The sequence below is a fragment of the Lepisosteus platostomus genome, chromosome 13, assembly GCF_059453375.1.
Source record: "Lepisosteus platostomus isolate fLepPlt1 chromosome 13, fLepPlt1.hap1, whole genome shotgun sequence".
In the NCBI taxonomy this organism is placed as follows: Eukaryota; Metazoa; Chordata; class Actinopteri; order Semionotiformes; family Lepisosteidae; genus Lepisosteus; species Lepisosteus platostomus.
The window spans coordinates 30,706,200-30,728,931 of record NC_142623.1 but is presented as its reverse complement, the minus strand read 5'-3'; the positions used below and the strand labels follow the sequence as shown (position 1 = coordinate 30,728,931).

The window sequence follows — 22,732 nt, the reverse complement described above, 5'->3', positions numbered from 1 at the left end:
ATTAGTGCTGCACTGTGGAAAGTGGCAGCCTCAGGTTTGTGCTGTATCCCACACTTTTCCTGATTATTCTGCTTACTATTGCACTTTGCTTTTCAATAACTTCTGAATTTATAATACACTTTCTATATATTATGTATTGGGGTATTATTAATTTTAAAACACTGGATAAAAGTGCCAGCCTATGCAAAGATGAAATATACAGTTTAGAAACAAAGTTCTAATGAAAAGCCTACTATGAATTAATACATCAATCAATAATGATGGAAAACATTTTTTTTGGCAAATCAATGATGTTATGCATTTTTATTTATTTTGTATTTACAGCTTTTTCTTCATCACCATCATATAACTATAAAAACTAAGGACAAGTTTGAGCTATGGACAGTTCCCTTTTTTTCCTCTAAGAGGACCTTAAAGGATTTCCTATTGGCTCCACATTCTCACTGCTACCCTCACTGATTAGCCACAGATGTCCCTGTTAATCATGCCATGGCATCAACAGAAATGCCACAGACTCCCATCACTAGCAGTAAGGGTGATGTTTGTGCGCTTTACTTATTGGCAGTGGCACACACCTCCACCCCATGTGCACTAACCCCACCAGCATCTTCCAATAGATTGTTTCTTACCGCTTTCAGATGCTTTCTGGTACCAAAGGTAGATCCAGTCGTTGTGTCATTGTTGCACCCACATTGAGTTTAATTGAAAATTTCAAGGTCTTTCCTTCATTTCTTTTTTATTTCAGGCACAGTTCATTTCTTTGCACCATTCTTCTGACTCACACATGAGAGAGACTCACCAGACTCAAACATCTGGCAATTTCTTGTTTCTGATTTACACTCAGATTAACATGCTGCATTGTTTCACCCCCCCAGAAGCTCTGTGATGGATAGACTCCCCTCAAACCTGCGTAGAAAACAAAGTCCATAAGCATTTAGACCAGGGAAGCCCAACTCAAGGGCTGCTGTACAGCAGGTTTTCTAGTTCTCCTTAAATCTCCAGTTTCTCTGGGAAAAAAAGAGAGGCTTGTCCAACTAAGCAATGAGTTATTCAGGGCTTATGTTGAAAGAATACCACAAACTTCCTGGCCCTTCAGGACTGGAGATGTGCACTCATGATGTACAGGACACCAGGAAGATAACCTGAATTACCAGGCTTGAGTCCATTGTTAACGGCTGGTCTGGAGACTTGCTGGACAGTCAACATCAATGGACCTGGAGCACTCCAGGATCAGGAGTGAGAAGCACTGCCCTAGATTACCCCTAGAGCACAGGACAGTTCCATTCCATTCCATGACATAGCCAATTCCGGATCTGGAGACAGCCTGTGCTTAACTGGCTTTAATGGATTTTCATTGAAAATGCTGTTGAAGATCAATCAAATAATTAAGGATATATATATATGGAATATGTGCCGTTGCTAGCTCTGTTGGTAGAGCATGAGACTCATAATCTCAGGGTAGTGGGTTTGAGTCCCACATCAGGCACCAGGTCCTCCATGTTGGAGGTTGGGCACAAGGCTAACAACCCTCTCCCGTAAAAAGCTAATATCATGGTAACAGGATGTTGCTGCCCCTAAGTGCCAGACAGGCTAACATCCATCCATATATGGAATGATGGTATACAAATTGCATATCTCTCACTTAAATATTACAGACCACAACTGGATTTTTGCACAAATTGATTAATTACAAAGTCTTAATGCTGGTGCATTTGTCCACCACTGCGACTAAAGAATGTTCATAATGTGGCCGTGTGAATATTGTGTCTCCAGACTGGAGTCTAGCACAGATCTCAGTAGGTTGCCGTCTGGGTGCATACAGCACTCATCTGGGTCCATTTCATCTGTGAGGGGAGGCTGGCAGGCCTTCATGAAGCACTGTCCCTGGGGTATCAGTTTGCTCTGGGAAGCCCACTTTGAAACAGCAATGTTCACCGTCCACTTCAATTCAGATACCACTGCTGCATTCTTTGTAGTGTTAGCCGAGCTCATTACACTTTACTGCATACCTTAAGACCTGTTCATGGAAAATATACTCTTCAGGCTGTCAGGGTCCAGTAAAGAGCCACAGGGCTACAAGGAATCCAAGATGAAATAACTGCATTTAAAATTTACAGTAGTGTCTTTCATGGAAATTCCAATTACATTACTGTTACAGTCCAATGATAGATATTCTGATCAATTACCTTTGCTTTTCCAGTTATTCTGCCATAATTACAAATTCATCAGAATCTAGATTGCATATCCCCCTGCACACTTTGAGATGGGAAGAGACTGTCCTTAAATGAAAAGGAAGAATAGTTTGTTGCTCCTTTCTATGATCAATATTAGTGCTTCATGAAAACTCATTAAACTAATCCTGCCACAATAAACACACTAAGTGAAAAGCTGATCAATGTTGTTGATTTGTTCAGTATAATCTTTGCAAATCCATATATATGATTAATTAATCTGAATAGTTACTTTATGATGTTTATAAACGTGAAAGCAAACAGAAAAAAACACTTTCAGAATATATTTTCTGAATATTTGGTCATCATTATTTCTCTAAGACGTAATTAAGTGACAGGGTTGGCAATGGTGGAATGATTAATTTACATGTTAATATAAAATTTTTAAGGCCGTTTAAAATTGTGAAGATATAAGATCAGACTCATTTTACTAAAAGATAACCCACTACACTCAAAAACTTATTCACACTAATTGTATGTAACACACCAAATACTACTACTGTACGTGATCTGTAATTGACCAGGAGTGTACATTGTGTGGTGTAATTACTATTGCAGCTATACAAAGTATCTTAACTTCCAATCATGTGATTGTATTTAATTATGAATTGCTTAATTAAAACTGTAACAGACTCCTGATCTGTTATATTGTGATTATTTAGATTTAGGTTAGTACAGTCAGTTGCTGTACATCATAAATGCTCAGTAAATTATCAAATCTTGTCTTGCAGCTCCACCTTCTGGGCAAACTATATCACTACAACCACTGTTCATGATTTGTGCTATATTTTCCAGTTACATTCTTCAGATGATTTTCCCCCAAGACATCACATTACTTTTTATTCAGAACAACAGCTGTTTGTCAAAGTGTTTGCCTCCTTAAATCACTGCATAAAAATACATTGTAGTCGGAAAGAACAGTTGGGAATTTGCAAATCATGAATTGATTAACACGTGAATTCAAGTTCTGAATATATTTAATCACCAGTTACGTGGCATGTTTTAGGTCCGTGATAGATCTGTGTACCTCCTGGCTCAAGGACATGTGGAAATTTCCACATCTACATGGATTTTCCTGTAGTAGCTTGAAGACTATTCCAAATGACAGACTTAATATTAGACTGTCATTAATATATGTGGCTGGTGACAACCTCAGTGATTCTTTCATAAAACAAATACAATTGTTAAATTTTGTTTTATGTGACCTAAGGTTCATAGATGAAAAAGACATGGTGAATGTACTGTACTTCATGAATATTTCATGTTGGGCTTTAAAACAGAAGACATAAATAACACCCCCATAGATCACCATAATTGTTGAAGGTTAGCAATTTTAGCATAACAGACACTGAGGTTCGACAGGACATAGAGCAGCTGAAACTGAATGAATTGCTGATGGAATTTTCCCTGTTGTACTTAAGGAAATGAAAGATGTTATTCTCTCGGATATAACTGACCTTGGATATTTTAACCGTTGCTAAAGATGGGAGATGTATCCTCAGATCCGTGAACTGCGAATATAACACTAACTCAGGAAAACCGAATCAGTTGGACCAGTCAGCCTTAATTCTGATACAGTAAAAAATAATAGTGTAAATAACTATTTGAAAAGCTCAATAATATGTACTAGGAAAGGAATATTTACAAAACTTCAGCATTTTAAGAGAATCCAAAGCGATTCATGTTAAATCCAGTTGAGAATTGGAAATGAATTTGAAATATGTCATCTTAAGACGTCTAACCGCTAATTAGACAATATAAGCAGAGGTGTTCAGCGATGTCTGTTTTAGACATATTGCTCTTCCTGATGTATAACAACGATTTAGATCCTGGTATGATTAACAAATCAATTCAATCTTAAAAATTCAAAAATACAGCCAGGTAGCAAAGTGGCACAGTAGTTAGCATTGCTGCATTGCATGCTGGGGCCCTGGGTTCGATTCCTATACTGCCATCTGTGTGGTGTCTGTATGTTCTCCCCTTCTTTTCCTGGATTTCCACTGGGTTCTCTGGTTTCCTCCCACAGTCCAAAGACTATTTTAGTCTATTTATGCAGCCTATACCGGCATCATCTGAGGTTATAAAACTCAGGAGTAGATCAGATAGATCAATTGACCTCTGGGAAAGTTGGCCCTGGCGCGTGTTTGCATCTGCCCATGCGATAGACTGGCGTCCCATCCAGGGTGTACCCTGCCTGGTGCCTTTTGCTTGCCGGTATAGGCTCCGGTTCTCCTGCAACCCTGTTCTGGATGAAGCATTGAGACAATGGATGGATGGGAAAAACTGGGAATGGCAAACACAAATGTAGCAATAAAGGCCTATTTCAGCCTTTAGTGGTGAAACGTGTATTCCACTAGCAAATAAAAGGAAGTTAATGACAGGAAACAAGAAATAGTTCTTATTTCCATATACAAAGGCCCAAGACCTGGGCTACTTCAAGAAACAGCTACCAAATGAAGAGGATTGTCCAAATTGGCCTCTGCATTTATCATCTTTCTTATGTTTGTACAAGAATTCTAGACATTCTGCTAAGTGGCTTTCAAGGCATTCTGATTTTGATTAAATTCCCGTCATTGTTGAGGTTATGTTTATAGCTGCTTTTTATAATCTTGGTCATTATTTCTCAAGTTTGTTTTATCCCACCACAGATCAGTAGATGAGAGACATGTTTGAAGACAGCTCATCTGCAAAATTTAGAAGCATGTCTGGGACCACAGTCGGGCGTGTTTGTACTTTTCTACAGCATCAACTCTAATTTCAGCTCTGCTCTTTAGCCTACACTGAAAACTGTATGGGGTAGATCTATACTGAGAGGAAGAGCATTAGAGGCCAGTGCAAAAGCTAACAAGACACTGCAACTACATTGTTGATTGTGAATCACAGATCACGCGGCACATATCTGCACCCGATAGAGTAAGGTGAAGAAAAGTCACAGACATTTCAGAGCAGTATGTTTTGCAGGATCTGATTTTCTGCTTTTGGTTTGAAGCCAAACGTCTGACCTTTTCTCTTTCTTGGTGTTTGCTGCCAGCTATTTTCGGCTGACACAGCTGATGTGCATCTTGCCAAGGCAAGCAAAACTGGACACCTGAACACAACATAGCCTCCACACAGCATAGCAGTGAAAATGACAGCACTGATGCGGCCTGTACACACACTGTAGATAGACATGAGCTCTGACCATTTCACAGTGACAGAAGGCAAAATCTGTCAAATCAAAAATCAAGAGGTTCTAATGCTGGTTCCGGTAGATTTTCATTAAGTCTTCAGCCACTGACAGCTGTTTCTGCTTTATTAGCCTCGTCAGAGCGGTATAGCTGTGTGTGGCCCAGGGAAATCACTTAGTATGGATCTTAGAAGAAAGAATCTTCCTCACACATGCATGCTAATGCCAGTAAACTTCCAAGATAAATTAACAATAAATATAATTTTTATTTTGCCTCCAACCACAAAGCCATACCAGAGTTCAAATTCCAGCATTAGCTTTAACAAGCAGAATTGATCTGTGGCAAACCGAGATGCAGCCTCTCATGTACTCAATTTCCTATGTTTGTTTAGCCCAGCAGTTTAACATGCAAATAATAAATTAAAATCCGGGTTCTCCAGTTAGTTGAAAAAAAACAACAAATCTGCATATTGGGTCAATTGTACCTTTTCTGTTGTGCTAAAGGAGGAAACATGTATAACAGCGTGTACAAATACAGCAAAGAACTTAGTGAACACAGGAGAACAAAAGAAGGAAATATCTGTGTTTAATGTAGTGTACACACAATTACCGTAATTAGTTTATCACAGCAGTGTGCCAGCCTGCATTAATAGACTGAGAGGAACATTTGAATTTTAACGCTGAAGTGACTGCAGATGTTCTTTCAGCTGCTCCGGTCTCCTGAACTTGCAGGATACCTACAGTAGCTGCAGGCACGGTGAGTCTGCTCGGTGTGACAGAACAGGCCTGTTTGATGTTTTATTAATGTCTGAAGTAGGGGCTCTGTCGCCTTCTCAAAAATTCAACTCTGCAGATCAGTCAGCGTGGATTGACAAACACAAAAAGCGTGCTTGCGTCACCGAGCTCCGAATCGAGAGAGCTGCACGCACAAGGAGACTCAGAATTCGGAATGCAACCACTGCACAGCGAGAATGAACAGTGATCTCCTGGAAGGAACATCCCCAAGACAGGAAGTCCGAAATATAATAAGATGAGCCTAAATAAATCTGCATCCTGTCAAAAAATATTCCTTTTTGCTGGCAAGGCAGAGATAAGTTTCAATGCAATTCATGCCGATGTTGTCTTGTGTAATGGAGAAGGTCTTTCTGTCTGTCAGTACACTGCACTTTACTTCTCAGTTTAGACCGAGAAATTTACAGAGAAAACAAACAAAGAGACTATGAAAGCTTTTAAAAGCTTTTACACGTTGCCCTTTTCTTTATGGGAATCCCACTTTCCGGCATTAACCCAAAGTCCAACTGACCCAAACCCTAACCCCAAACCCAGCTCCTAACATCGGCCCCATTGGACATCCAAACCCAGCCTAATGCGTGATAGATTTGCAGTGTGGGTGAACAAACAGTAGGATATACCCCACTGTTTGACCTGCCAGCACTTTGAATTAAATGAATCGGGAGCTCTAACAGAGTCTGAGCCTGTCAGCTGTGGTCTGGTAGACAACAGTGCTAGCGCCTTGCCCAGACCGGTGTGTTCTCCTCCGTGCTGTACCTCCCTGCCTCAGCTCGGCAGCGTCTTGCCTGATGCTCGCTTAGCCCCTCCCCTCTATTGATCTCTTTTTATACACATGCCGCTGATGGCGGGTATTGATTGCAGCGCTGAGCGTGTGGGGGTCGCGATCAATGGGGCGCTGGCAGGCGGCGCTGGACTGCAATGTTTTCCAAAGCAGGTCGGACGGATGCGCGGCTCGCCAGCTCCGCAGGCCTTCGAGGGGCAGGAGGGGGAGGGGGGGTGGGGGAGCGACACACAGGACCAGCATGGAGAGGAATTGCGTATTAAAAATGAGCAGCTCCTAACACAGGGGCAGGGTGCTCGACAATAAAAGGTTCTAGCAGACCCCATCGCAACAGGAATGAAGAAGTAAAACCAAAAGGAATGTTCGGACGTGCAAACGAACCAAGCGAGAGTATTTAGAACCACATCCGCAAGAGCCTCTCCTCAGTCCTCGCTGGTCGGGAGACAAATCTGCCACGCACAGAAAAGCGACAGTTTCATTTTGGGAGGAGGCATCAATCACTGGTTATTATGCGCTATTGGTATCATTAAACTCGGCAATCTGCAACCTCAACTAGCTTTGCCTGCGTTTCATATCTTCCCCCTCAGATAGCTAGCTGATGTAATAGCTGTGTCGCTCCAAGCTACACAGAACAGCTAGATGCTTTGGGAAATGGCTCATCAGTCTAGAGTTCTAGGGGATGGAAAGATACACATAACCATCAGATATGTTCTGGGACACAGTGACAAATGTCATGTGTTTCCAAGTGAAATTTCACCACTCCAAATGTACACAGCCAGGACTACAGAACAAATCCTCCTCTTCTCTCTGATAATCATCTGAGATTATAAAACTCAGGATATGGCCAAATTAAGCCTTTTAATAATGCAAAGGCAGTTAATGGACAATGCTTATCATCCATATGAATATTTCAGCTGACTTGGTTAGTGGTTTGTGTGCACGTCTAGAAGGAATAAGGGTGTAGAAATGGAGAAAAGGACCCCTATTTGCAAAACAAATGAAGCTTAGAATAGAAAAGCTGACCTGAGAATAAGCAGCAATGACCAGTTCTGAGAGGTAAAGACCAGGGCTGGCCAACAGGTTTAACAGGCCAATGTTAAACATTCAGACTAATTTTAACCACTGAAGCAGGTGATTTGTTTAGTTATAAATATCAACACCCTTTATTGAACCAGTTCACTCTGGACCAGGGCTGGTCACCCCTAGACTCTGCCCCTGACCCAATGTGGCTCACAGGAAGGCTGAAGGCAAGAGGTCATGTCAAAAAAAATATTTTATTTGGAGAAACAGCAAATGAAAGGCACAAGCCAGTGGAGAGACGGTCAAAGATCTCCACACCTCACACAGCCTCATAAAAGTTGGAGGCCGTTCCCCGAGCAGCTAATGGAGTGATTGCACAAGCAATGAATGATTTCAAGCCAGGCAAAGAGCCAATTAAATGACCCAAGGAATCCAGCACTCCAGCCAAAATAACGAAGTTCATGACAGGCCCCTACTTCCACACCATTTTTACAATAAATAACACGTGTGAGGTGTGTTAATTATGTTCTGTCACATTTTCATTGGCAAGGCTAATAAAAGGATATACTGTACAGCATTCCAAGAGAAACCCCAGGCGACCATTTCCCTAAGTAATTGCCCACTAGGAATCTTATCTCCACACTGTTTGCTCACTTAAGGACTTGGCAGCAGTAAGAGGCAGAGCAATTCCAATACATCTTGGAAACCTTATATAGATTTGCTGCAGGTGATTTACAGGACTGATTCATAGAGATTTTAAGAGGTGACCTGGAGTCCAATCTTTCGGGGCTTTAACAAAGGAAACTGCAAGTTTTCAAAATCCTCAGAGATATTCACAATGTCAACACAAAGGATTACTTCATGCTTTGCAGTGACACAAGAACACTGGGACAGAGACTGAATTTAGGAGGAATGAAACTAAAAGGAATAATTTACACCAAAAACCATGGGAGTGTCTGAAACAAGCTGCCTGGCCACCTCACAGATCTATTTTAGGATTAATGCCAGCTCATCACACCATTGCACCCCAACTCTCCCAGGATGAACACCAGCCCATCACCCCCATTGCACCCCAACTTTGCCAGAATGAACTCCAGTTCATCACCCCCACTGCATCTCAACTCCCCCAGGATTAACTCCAGTTCAGCACCCCACTGCACCCCAGCTCCCCCAGGATAGACACCAACTCATCACCCCACTGCACCCCAACTCAGCCAGGATGAACTCCAGCTCAGCATCCCACTGCACCCCAGCTCCTCCAGGATGGACACCAGCTCATCACCCCACTGCACCCCCAACTCCGCCAGGATGAACAATCTTTCATAAAGGATGAAAGTCCCCAAAACTTAATTCAGTATGATTGGCTCCTCACTGAAACCAGACTCATTTAAACCATCCCAACTACTGTAGCTCATTTAAAACAAACAAGTAAATGGGCTGAATGACCTTGTCTTATTTGTAACCATTATATGAGTAATGCATTCCAGTTTAGGTCTTGTCTAACCTAATACAGGAGCTCTTCCAAACCAGGCATGGTTCCCATAGATTCTATAGTGGCTAAAGTAATATCTCTTCTGCAGAAACATGAGCTTTCCTTCAGAGGTCTAAAGAAATTATCAGGCTATTTCCCATCTTCCTTTTCTTGCTAAAGTAACTGAGAAAGTTATCACCACCATCAATCTAAGCTTCTCCTCAGAAATGATTATCTTTAGAGATTTCAGTCTGGGCTTTGTTTTGGTCATAGCGCTGAGATTGCTTTTTTGAAGTCTGTAAGGATGTTTCCTCTTGCTACAGACTCTAGCCTGGTGTTAGATCTCTCTGTGATGACGGCATATAAAGGTCCAGTCATTTGTTGTGATTAGATGATTTGTAGTTTTGCACTGGTTTGTCTGGAAAAGCTCCAGACTTGTCTAACTCTTACTGTTGTAGATTCAGGATGTCTCAACAGATAAAGAGACATCTGCATTGTGAACTGTTCACTTTGGTGTTCCCCAGGATACCATCGTTGGGCTCTTGCTGTTCAGTGCGTATGCTGTATGTTAATACTTGACAAAATGAGGAAGTGTGATCTTAGCTTTCACTTCTACACTAATGACAGACATTTATACTTGGATAGGAAGGACATAGAAATAGTGAAACACAGAATTATAGGTTCTTCACTGGTCATCCCACTTTTAGGATGCCCTTATTACACTTATTACAATTATTATTACTGAGAAAAGAAATTCAGTGGTAATGCCCAGAAACCTTCCTCAGTGACTCATGACTTCAGGCTGTTATACCGCTGTTGCTGAAACTCCCTCTCCATCTTTATAAGAAATGACAATTCTTTCAAATTTAAAACAGTTTTTAATCTAATTGAAAAATATTTTTGGTGGAAACGATATAAAAATGTATCTGTACTGCTGGTAAGAACCATAACAAAAACAGAAAAAAAGAAGATAACACAAAGACAGAGAAGGAAAACAGAGACTTTGAGGAAGACTGGGATAGTGAAAAATAAAATCCGAACATTTAACCTTGCTCTCTCTGGAAATGGCAACAGCATAGTTCTTCCGGGAACCATCTCTGGTGGTGTCTAAATCTCATTTTCACTCCTGTGCCATGAGCACACCCAGAAATAAACACATATCACAAAACCACAGGCAAAGACTGCCTGAGATGAGCCCTGCATTTCAAAGTGTCAGCAGCTGTGCTGCAATAAACGATGAGACCAGACTGGCAGAGTCAAACTACACCTGATTACCTGACTCGCGAGCTGACAGGTGAGCTTTCTTTTGACATTCCACTTAAGCTTTTCAATTCGGAGAGAAAACAAGGGTGAAATCCAGATCAGAGACACATTTCTGTTCAGCCTACAGTGCGGCATAATTAAATCTGCTGGCAGTTGCCTTGGACAGTCAGTCTGATGTTTCCAGGCTGTAGTTCTTGGCTTGAAAGCCCCAGTGCTCTGAAAGGGTAGGAGTGTATAAGCAGAGCTTTCAGGCTGGGCTGTATAGCTCTTGAACCACAACAGCAACTCAATTAATGAGTAATTACTTCCTAGAACAGGTGCCAGTAGAAAAGCTTCACCAAATGAAAACCAGACATTTACATGTTTATTAAGCATTCATTTATAGTTTTCTTTCACTCCTACATATCTTTTTCTCCACTGATCTTGACTGCTTTCTACTACTCTTCTGATCTCAGGAACTGAGCAGGAACTATGGGTAAGGATTTATTCTACATGACATTTATGGATATGAAATTGCATATTATTGAGGGTTAAATTATGTTGTATTACTTTATCTTAATAAATGCCAATTATTATAGGATGACCACAGAAATGATCATACTAAAAGAAGAAAAATGATCTTTTTTTTATCTCCTACACAATGGAGTTGGAAGAAATAGATTCTATTAAGGTTCAGCTCTATGACTGCTTAAAGGAGACTTTGCTGTTTACATGGTTTTATCTTTTAGTTAAATGTAATTTGAAAGTAATATGACATTGCTTAGCACGGAATATAAGCAGCTGCATTTAATTTAATGGCAATACATTTAAAGCCTTGGTGATCATTCTAACCAAAAAATAATTAGAGCTATAGTAAAGTGTGAACTCTGGAGGGTGAAAGAACCTATGCCTGTTAGGAGCTAACAATTAAGCCGTTAAAAACTGTTTTACTGTTTTGTGCATTCCCCGCTGGCCTAGGGTTCTTCAAGGCCAATCTGGTGTATAACAGCAGAATTACCAGCTCACAGCCTGATCTCAGCAGATGTCAAACGTTCTGCCAGGCTGGCAGAAGACACCTCTGTTGGAGGGTCATGCTGCTGTTGTACAGTAGGAGATGCTGGTGGACTAGAAGGTAAACTCTTCCTTCTGGACCAGACTTTTCAAACCCCATGCTTGGGATTCCCTTGGGAATGCGAGGAATAATTTGGGAATATGATCACAAATACCACTGGCAATGCATTAATTCCAACAGGATGATTACGCCCGCAGAACATCTTCGTGCTCAGTGCTGAATTGGGCTGGATTCATGCTCCCCCCGGGAGCAGTGTTAGAAACTGCCAAACCTGAGAGCGAAAAGAGAACCTGGTGATAAACTGAAGTTCTATTTTAGGGCTTGAGCAGCGTCAAGCTGGCTTCCCCCCACGCTCAGCATCCGAGCTGTGTGGGTTTCACTCCTGCTGCGTGTGCTCATTCATCACAGCCCTCTCTCCTGGGAACGGTCCTATCCCCACTACATCACAGCCCTCGCACCTAGGAACGGTCCTCACCCCACTACGTCACAACCCTCACTGAGGGACACTCGCAAAATGGATCACAGAACAACAGGCTCCCTCAGCATCTCAGAACAGCTGCTTTAGAACAGATCAGCGCCATTACCGAGTCTCTGAATCAGACGTGAAGATGGAGTTACAGTACAACATCCATTCAATTCAAGACTGCTAGTTACTTTCACCTTCAGAGGGCTAAGCTGACAGGAAACAAGAAAGGCGTTTTTCTTAATACCACAGGTGATAAAGTCTCTGTCGCCTGATTTACATGAGCCCAGCATATACTGTACTTTACCTGTGGCAAAAACGTGTGATGGGGGTGCAATTTCATCACTGTATTTACTCCCATGGCAAAGCTTGCCCAATAGAAATCTGGGTATATTCTGAACACTCCTTTAGGACCACATGAAAGATTTAATGAGCAAGCCAAAATCACGTATGTACCAACAGTCCAAAGAGGTACTCCGTGTTCTACAGTGTAGATATGTAGATATACAGTGTCCTCCAAAATTATTCATAGCCTGGCTGAAACAGGAACGGATACCCAGTCCTTAACTCATTCTGGATTGATGTTAGTGTCTCTCATTTATGAAATTCTAAAAATGTAATAACAATAATAGCATGGCATAGGACAAAATCAAAATTTACCATAAATAATTATTTTTAGCCATTTCTATCCTGAAGAAGCCAGTTTGTGTTGTAGATCTCCATCACCTGACACTGGATTTACAGCTGCAGTCCAAACACCGTATTGAACAGCCCTTGGTAACAGGATTCTCTTGCACAGAGTGGTCACTATGCCAGTAGCTTTACATGTTTTAATACAGGACACTGGACAATGGGAGATCCAATCATCTCCCAACTTGTGGAGATCAATGACCATGTACCTATAGTCTGCAAAGAGCTGTCTGAGTTACTACAGGTATACAGGAAACTTTTGGAGGCTTCCACTGAACTTCTAAAGAGCAGAATGAACTTTAATATGATGCACTATCCAATCCACATCTCCCTCTGCTGAAGGTTTTTGATCCTTTCTCTTAAGGGAATGTAGAAATCCATAACAGGTGCACGGAAAAAGTAATGCAGAGGTTGCAATGGCTCTTGTAATAACCCTCCATTTCAACAATACTGAACATACTACAGGCATGGACCTGAATTCTTCTCACCAAGCTTGGTAACACACCATGTGCAGGACTATGATCTATCAACAGGATGGCAATTATACATTCAGTGTTAATCACGTGTAACAAGAAGCATTTGCCACTGTTCCTGCGCCCTCCCTGCAGATTCTGGACATGGGGTAGGTAAATCTAGGCAAGCAGAGCTAAAAATACAGCAATCTGCACCCTGCAGGGACATCTGAGGCCCCCTCATGTTGCGAGGGAATTGTGGTTTCCATGATTTATTAATTTGAAAAACGATTCCCTTGGGAGGCTCGTTCACTTTCCATATGTCTTCCTTGGCTCCTCTTGACTTTGGGGGTGCAGACTCACCATGCAAATCCCCCATCCCCCCCCCCCCACCACCACCACCGAAACGGAAGTCCTATTTTCCTATTTAGACACGCAACCAGGAGAAGGCCTCTCTCTAATAAATTACAGCCTGCCTCCAGCACTGCTGCACTGTGTGGGCCCTGAAGGCAGGGCCAGACTGCTCTCCGTACACAGCTCCAGCACCATGTAATTAATCACCACGCCTTCCCTGCGCCCCAGCGCATGGGCACAAAAGTTTGCTAAAAATACAGACCGGCTCGATATTTCTGGAAGAATATTCCAATTTATGGGGCCAGCTGCCTTGGTGGGACTATTGTTTATGATCAAATGATTTTGAGGACTTTGTGTTCTCTCCCATTTAAATTTGAATATATGTGCCTCACGCACTGTAGTTGCTTTTTTTACGATTTCCTCCGCGGACAGGATGCTTTCTTATCATTACCGCGGACATGAGATAAAAACAAAATTGATCTAATTTGACCAAACCGTGCCACTTATACAGATTCCTGGTAATATTGCTCACTCAGCTGTTACTGTTGCAGTCATAATGGCGGCGACATTGTTGTCGGCATAAGGCAGGATTCACTCTGGATAGGACAGCAATCTGTGACAGGATAGAGACACAGTCACACCAGGGCCAACTTTCCCAGAAACCAATTAACCTACCAGCATGTTTTTGGACTGTGTGAAGAAAACAAAGACCAGAGGAAGCCCATGTGAACAAGGGGAGAACACACAAACTCCACACAGATAGCTCCTCAGGTCTGGAATTGAACACAGGGCCCCAGCGCTACGAAGCAGCAATGCTAATCCCTGCACCACCGTGCCACCCAGCCTCATTCAGGACTCATCCAGAAACCGAGTTGCGTTATTAAGGTTGCTGCTTAGAGTCGTTTGTGGGGCCAGCAGGGGGGCGCTCACCCTGCGGTCCATGTGGGTCCTAATGCCCCAGTATAGTGACGGGGACACTGTACTGTAAACAGGCGCCGTCCTTCGGATGAGACGTAAAACCGAGGTCCTGACTCTCTGTGGTCATTAAAAATCCCAGGGCGTTTCTCGAAAAGAGTAGGGTAACCCCGGCATCCTGGCCAAATTTCCTATTGGCCCTAACCAATCATGGCCTCCTAATAATCCCCCTCTATGAATTGGCATCATTACTCTGCTCTCCTCCCCACTGATAGCTGATGTGTGGTGAGCGTTCTGGCGCACTATGGCTGTCGTCGCATCATCCAGGTGGGGCTGCAAATGGATGGTTGAGGGGAGTCCCCATTACCTGTAAAGCGCTTTGAGTGGAGTGTCCAGAAAAGCGCTATATAAGTATAAGCAATTATTATTATTATTATTATTATTATTATTATTATTATTATTATTTGATTTTTTTCTCTAGTAGACATGCTACCCATTACAACCAGCCATGACAACCATGTAAAATCTCGGAATATCTGACAGCTTGGGTCACTACCAAGAACGGCCTGACTCAGACGATCGCGTACTACTCTCGTGCATTGTGGCAAGCGTTTGTCTGCACTGCCAAGAAGGCTCCTGCACAACCTCAAATCAACAGGGAGACCTTGCCTACCTCGTTGTTCTGCTTTGAAACAGCGATAGCGACAGCTGCCCAGTCACCCAGTCAGCTATTTTGAATACGTCAGGGCAATCGCTGTTACCATCACTGATCTTGCAGTCTTCACAGAGCTCAGCTTCAAAACCTAAGCCGTGCTCTTTCTGCTGCGATAACCACTAGATGGGAAGAAGCACACAGGGAGTAGCTTTACTAGCATTTTACAGCTTTAAACCAGATTGTTGTTTTTTTCAGAAACCATTTCTCCTCCAATAGCATTATTTTCCAAAGCCCATGTTTTACAAAGTGTGTGTGAGCTCACATTTCCGTATGTGCAGTTCTCCCGCCACAACAAGACTGCCAGCTCTCTGACCACTGTATCTCTATGCACCCATAGACATGACCTGAAAGAACAAATTGGTGTTCTTTGGTGTTAGTACAAATTGGTGAGCATCCAATAGACTGTTCTTTTTATTTTAAGATAAAAAGATGCAATCCAGCGTTAATTACAATAATGATCTCCTACAGAAAAAAATTATCTGAAATTTATTTGCAGTGAAACCTATTTTCAATCTGCTAGTGGTGCTGTTAAAAATTTAATTCACAGGGGGATAATTATCTCTAATAAGCTAGAGATAATTAGAATATATCTTCCCTTTATCTCTCTTACGGAGTGCTATTGTCAGGATGGCTGTAAATAGTCTTTTTATTTTAACCCACACAAGACCCTTCCCAGACACTTGTTTTTGTACAAAGAAACTTTGCAAAAGATTTTTCTTTATTATTTGGAAAAACATCCTTATACCATCTTTCAGATGAGACCGAGGTTAAACCGAGGTCCTGACTCTCAGTGGTCATTAAAGATCCCTGGGCATTTCTCGATAAGAGTAGGGAGTTATCCCGGTGTCCGGGCCAAATTTTCCCCCTCTGCCTTTACCGTGGCCTCCTAATTGTCCCCATGTGTGATTGGCTTGCACTGGCCCTGTGATGGACTGGCGTCCTGTCCAGGGTATATCCCGCCTCTACTCGTTGCTTGCCGGGTAGGCTCCGGCTTCCTCCGACACCGTATGGTATAAAGCGGTTTGGCAAATTACATGACATGGCAACTTGCTTATAATATAAGGAAAGCAAAAAGCAGCCCCACAAGCTCAGCATAGTAGGGTGAAAATGAAATGTCAAAATTATAAAAAAGTATTAAATGAATAAACAGCCTAAGGCATCTGTTAAATTGAGCGGGCTGCCAAAACCTAAAATAAATGGGAATACGATGGAAGGGAAGGCTAAAAAAAGAGAATGGCAGGCTTTTACGGACATTCTGCAAGGGAATCAATCACACTGTGCTTATTGTTATTTTCCAAGCCGCCTCCTCTGTCTGTCTGCAGCAGGTTTGTCTTTTCCTCAGTGCTGACCGTGCAAAACCGCACTCTAGGGGTCAGCAGCGTGGCCAGCTTGTCTGCGTCTGCCCTGTCCCTTACTAACCTTAAAGGGCGGCAGAGAAGATCGTTTCTGCAAAACAGCTTTCCCCCCCACCCCCCATCTTAGTTGAGTTTTTTTTTTTTATAAAAGTGCAACGAATCCCAAGCACCCATGTGCATCCAGGTGCGCAATGTAGCTTTTGATACTCCGTGATTAATGCACGGGCATCAGCAGAGGGTACTCCTCTCCTCCCCTGCAGGCACAAAAACAAAATAGCCGACCTGGGCAGGGTGTTGTCTGAGCAGGTGGGACAGTCCCAGACTGTGGAAGCAGGCTCTGCCGCAGACGCGACAGGGACGGAGCAAAGACACAAGCGGAGTAAGAGAGCTCCCCCAAGGGCGGGCAGCACACTGTGACTTGCACATTCGCCCTCACGGATACATCACCATCGCAATGAGTCAGGTCCTGCAAGGGAGCAGTACGCACTGAGGGTGAGCGAAAATCTGCACGTCGCGGTGAGTTCACGGCAATAGAAGAGAAATGTGGTGAAGAGGGGCACAAAAAGTAGAGGCTTGGTAAACCTACAGAACCACGATGCACCTTTACTGAGGCAAGCTTTCAGGACTGGCGCCCCTCAGCCTTTTTCAGCTTGAAAGAAATCACTTGGATCAGTAAAAAAATAAGACAAATATTTCATCATCTCAAAAGGAGAAAAAAAAGAGACTGATTCAAAATCCAAACCCTAGAAGGGGATGGGAAATACTGTATTTTCCTGTTCAGAAATAACTGACAGATGTTGGAAACAACATATCAACAATTTATGTCTCCTGTAACGTTACTTTAACATGTAAAATATACAAAATGTTTTTGTGGTAAAAAATGTGATAACGTTAATGATAGAAAATAAAATAAAATAAATCTTTTTCCATGCTAATATCAGCTGCCCACTTTTTTATTTTCACTTACTGGACTCGTGGTTTCTCCATGGTAGTGAGGCGTCTCAAGAGGATTCTTCCCTTTCTTATAGTTTGACATTCCTGGTCAGACAGCTCTCCCCAAAGCCTTGGAAACCAACTCAGTGTTTTAATCCTACCAATGCCCACTGAGCTACAGTACAGCCATATAGATCCTACATAGATCACACACCCCCACCCCCCTGCTAATCTCAAGTGTACATTTAGACATTTCTCAGTCCTAGAACAGGGGGTGAGACTTTACACAAAGAGATCCTTCATGAAATTGTTGCGCAACATTCTTGTTTTAAAATCATGGTTTTATCATGTTAAAACACCATCACCACTATCATAATAATAATTTCTTGCATGTGTGCAACCTTTTTCATTACCAGCTGCTTCCACACTTTTACCACGTTTCAATCCATTTTATACCATGACTGACCATATGTCCATTTCCATTACTGTGTTTTTACCATGGTTTCACTCAGCTTTACTTCAGTCTCTGCTTTCTCCACAGCACACCTTCACAGATCTTTAACTAGGGCCATGTTAAGAAAACAGCCTAAGTAGAAATGTGTGTTGCAAATTTAACTTTTTTCTCTTAAATCATCCAGGATCTTCAGGATCAACAGCCAAACAGAAACTGTAGTGGAAACTTCAGGGAAGTGCATACAGAACTGAGAGTAGGAGTCACCACATTACACAAAGGGTTGGGGGAGTATGGAACAAGCTGTCCAGCTATGTTGTTGAAGCGGATACCCCGAGACCCTGCTTGTTATTGTTGGACTACATTCTTGGTTTAAAATGGCACTAGCAATCAACAAAGCTAACCTCTTCTTTGATTCCTTATGTCCAGTATATTATTCAGGAAATTGGAGGCTAAAGGAACAAATGTAACGTGCTGTATTACAATGTCCAAGGAGAGAAGTTCCCATGTTATCATTTTAAAATCTTTATCACATCCGCTGCTATCTGGATAACGTACGCCAATTCCTTCTTCCGCAGTCTTATGACTGAGAGCGACCATTTATGCATAGAACACACAATTACAAAAAGGCTTGGGCACTAAAATAGCACCCAGAAGCAAAAGAAATCAAGTCATCAGACCCTGTGCGGCACCTGGACACCAAAAGCAGCAGAGTTTTTGTTTTCTTTAGCTTTTCCTCTTCCTCTTTTGTTTCACAGCATTGTTATCTAAACTCAAGAGACCAACCAAATAGTGCTGAATGATGACATGTCAGACAGCACTATGGTATCTGGAGCAACAGATGTTTTCACTTTGTTTTCCACTGTGCATTCACAAATGACACACTAAAACTACACCCAAAAATAATAAATGCTCCAAAAACCCATTGCTTTTTAAGCCTTAATCCATCAGAAGTAACATGGAATGCCAAATTCTTTATCAGGGAAACCACAGCAAAAGGAATACAAATTAGGCTGAAAGGGAAAGTGCAGAACAAAAAAATTCAAGCTTCACTATGAATTATCCAGCTGCAACAGGTTCCTGTGTTATCCTCATATTAAATGCTTGAAATACTATATAGTGCTCTACAATGGAGGCCTGATTTATTATCCCCTGAAACCCTGAGCAATTTTAAACACAAATCTTTTATAACAAATGCCAAAAATTCTGCTTCTGGTTTTTATTTCATTAGGTTATTGATGCTTGAAAACATCCACAATAAGACTTGAACCAGTTAGCCATCTTCAAAACAATTCCACGTTGAGTCTTGTCTACCACCTGCATGTTGAATGCATTATTATATTAACTGGAACATAATCAGCCAATTTGCGACAATTCAACAATGATCTGCCAACTGACTACCCCTGTCTGATATGGTTTGTTTTCCACTGTCACTGACAATTCAACTAGCAACGAACACAAAAACAAGGCCTCTGAAACAAAGGTGACCATAAAGAGGACAGGACAGGGGCGTCTGATCCCACACTGAGTGTCCACTGAGTTTGCACAGGGACATCAGCAGGTTTGTAGCCTGAATTAACCGCGTACACCTCCAGAGCTGAGGACGCAAATGAAGACCCGCATAAAGCTACATCACAGTCCGACCGGCCATTCTATAGCCACAAATGCATTTCATTAGCTGTACTATGAAAGTAAATGTCACCCCTGTGATTTGTCACCTCTTCAATAAGTGGCAAATAATCAAACAAGTTACGTTGCATATTTCCTTCCCATCCATCTCTGAAGCTCAAGGAAAGAGTACCGCTTGTTGACTGTGTCTAGTGTTCTTTAAAAGCCTTTAGGGAAATGTTATTCATTATTGATATATAATGAATTATTGTACGTTATATAACTGAATTATTCAGTCAATTCATTTATGCTAGCAATGCAATGCCTATGGATGAGGATGAGGCCTCCTGAAGCCTCCTGTGAGATGAACCAATGGGCTTGCTACAACAGCCAAGATGGTGGGGTTGTTCAGAGATGCTGAACAGTGAACTCCGGGAATGGAATCCTATTGAAGAACCGAGACAGTAGGGTTGTTTAGAGAAGCTGAGCAATGAACTCCAGGAAGGTGAAACTAAATGAGGGGATAAGGGAAGCAGAGACGGTAAACTTGTTGGAGAAATGCTGAGCAATGAACCCTGGGAAGGGAAGCCTACTGTAACATTTATACCTTAGTGGGAGCAGGTGATTGTCAGGATTTGGGTCTGGTCATATGAATTGACACTGGAATTCAGCATTTTTCAATATAAGGTGTTACCTAGGACCTACAATTTCACTCAGCATACCAATTGTCTAGTAATCCTTCATAATCAATGACACTGTAAGAATTACAGAGCAAACCTTTGCTCCATGCATACCGAAGAGCTCTGTGCTTGGAAGTACCTCCTAAGCAACAAACGTACAGTGGGTTATGAATGTGTAAGTATAAATACAAGTGTTTTGTACACATTCCGATATTTGAGCACCATATACATTGTACAGTACATAAATAAATAACTAGGAGGAAATGCTGCAGGCAAAGTCACTATTTTTCATCACATCATGCTCAGAACTAAAACAAAAATATCATTTCAGATAATGCCCTACTTGGTCTCCTGTGTAATAATGTGAATTCATAACAGTAATCTCCATGGAATTCAAGTTAAACAAAGTCCCTCTTATAAGCACATGCTCCTTGCTGTGAGCACCCTGGGGCAAGAGTTAAATAATTAAAAACTAACAGCAGAGAGCATTAACCCTAGCAAACACAGACCTAATAAATCCTTTTATAGCACTCACTCCTCATCTGTATTTAAGTTTGTATTATAGAAAAGGCCATCCATCTAATTTTATCCCCCCAAGATGGCATGTCCTACTTCACTGACCTCACCACTTGCAGCTCACACTTGAATGGGAAGGACTGAATATGAGGTGATGTCCCCCGATATTGTGGGGAAACCCTGCCCCCCCATCTCTCTGCACCTTGGGAATGCATCTAGTGAATGGAGACCTACCATGACTGCCAGCTACTGGTATTTCCACCTTAACAAAGTGACTATGGGCCCAGTACAGGAACTAAGTGCTAAGTGAACTAAGACTCCTGTAGCATCAAAGTTTAATCCATTCCAGGATTTACCAGCTGCTTGCTTTAACACCAATGTAACCAATGTAAACATATATATTTAACAGTATATATTTGCATCATCACTATAATTTGGACATTGCAACATACTGCATGTAGTGGCAGAAAACTGTACATGTAATATGACTTCCATCCACGCTGTAGGTTCATGATGGAAAAAAGGGCGGAGCGGTGGCTCTGTGGCTAGGGATCTGCGCCTGTGGCTGGAAGGTTGCCGGTTCAAATCCCGCAGCCAGCAGAGGAATCTTACTCCGTTGAGCCCATAAGCAAGGCCCTTAACCCCAACTGCTCCAGGGGCGCTGTACAATGGCTGACCCTGCGCTCTGACCCCAAGCTTCTCTCTCCCTGTCTGTGTGTCTGTGTCTCATGGAGAGCAAGCTGGGGCATGCGAAAAGACGAATTCCTAATGCAAGAAATTGTACTGGGCTAATAAAGTGATGTTATGTTATTAATGGATTTTTAGAAGTATTATTCCATACTGTAACACTGTAATACTGTCAGAGGGCAACAGCCACATTAGCCAGCAGGTCCGGGTCACATAGTTCACCTTAAAAACAAAGAGCGTCTTGTCACTGGCTTGTAGCTGCGGCGTGCGGAGACAGATCATGTGATGTATTTAGGTTAAGCTATACTACATACAGAGGTGCCACCTTCACCGATTTCTAGGTGCAGTGTCGGTTCTAAACCCTTATGCAATAAGAATGGAGCCGTGCAAACATGAGTCATCATCTCACGGAAATCCTAAGTGACAGATGCGGATCTCCATAAACGTACCATACCTGCCAAAGAAAATTGTATCAAGTTCATACATTTGCTTTTCATTGGATTTGGAAAAAAAACAAACATATGTCCGTAATTCGACATCTCTCTCATTTCTGACAAGTGCAGTCATCGTGACTAGTTCCTTACAGGGAATGCTAACAAGCCTGAGAAAGTTCTCATGCTCCACAATCACGTTGGGTTAAAGTCTGGGGTTGCAATACTGTACTTCCAGACAAATATGCACAATGTTTTGCAGCTTTATGATAGAATTTATGTAGTGTAGCTATCTGGACCTCAAGGCCCCACACGCTCATTAGGCGTTTCAGAAGTGAGTGCTCCGTCCTCTCACAATAACCCACCCGGCTCCAGGACAATTAATTTTTCTGTTTACTCAACTATGGGTTATGTTATTGCGAGACATTCCACCTTCTTCTGTTGGCTGATCATTCGAAATCAATAATGCAAACAGTACAAGTCAGCCACATACTGCACGGCAGACCCCTTTCTTTCTCAAAGAGTGGCTCGCCTCTCAACCTCAGGATCGCTGATCTTGTAACCTACACTCGCCAGTCCCCCCCAGGTCCTCCAAAACAGCATTAAGTAAATGCAGGCAGATGAAATACAGTATGATTTACTTTCAGTGCTCTTCATCTCAGCACCATCTAGTAACACCCCAACAGTGGTTGAAACAGCACGCACTG

The 22,732-nt window shown here is 42.2% G+C and overlaps 1 protein-coding gene across 3 annotated transcripts in view; it reads right to left on the bottom strand.

Annotated features, from left to right (window-relative positions):
* The window catches only part of LOC148650370 (serine/threonine-protein phosphatase 2A 55 kDa regulatory subunit B beta isoform), a 104,421-nt gene that overhangs the window by 71,878 nt on the left and 9,811 nt on the right, over window positions 1-22,732 (bottom strand). The window lies entirely within an intron of this gene.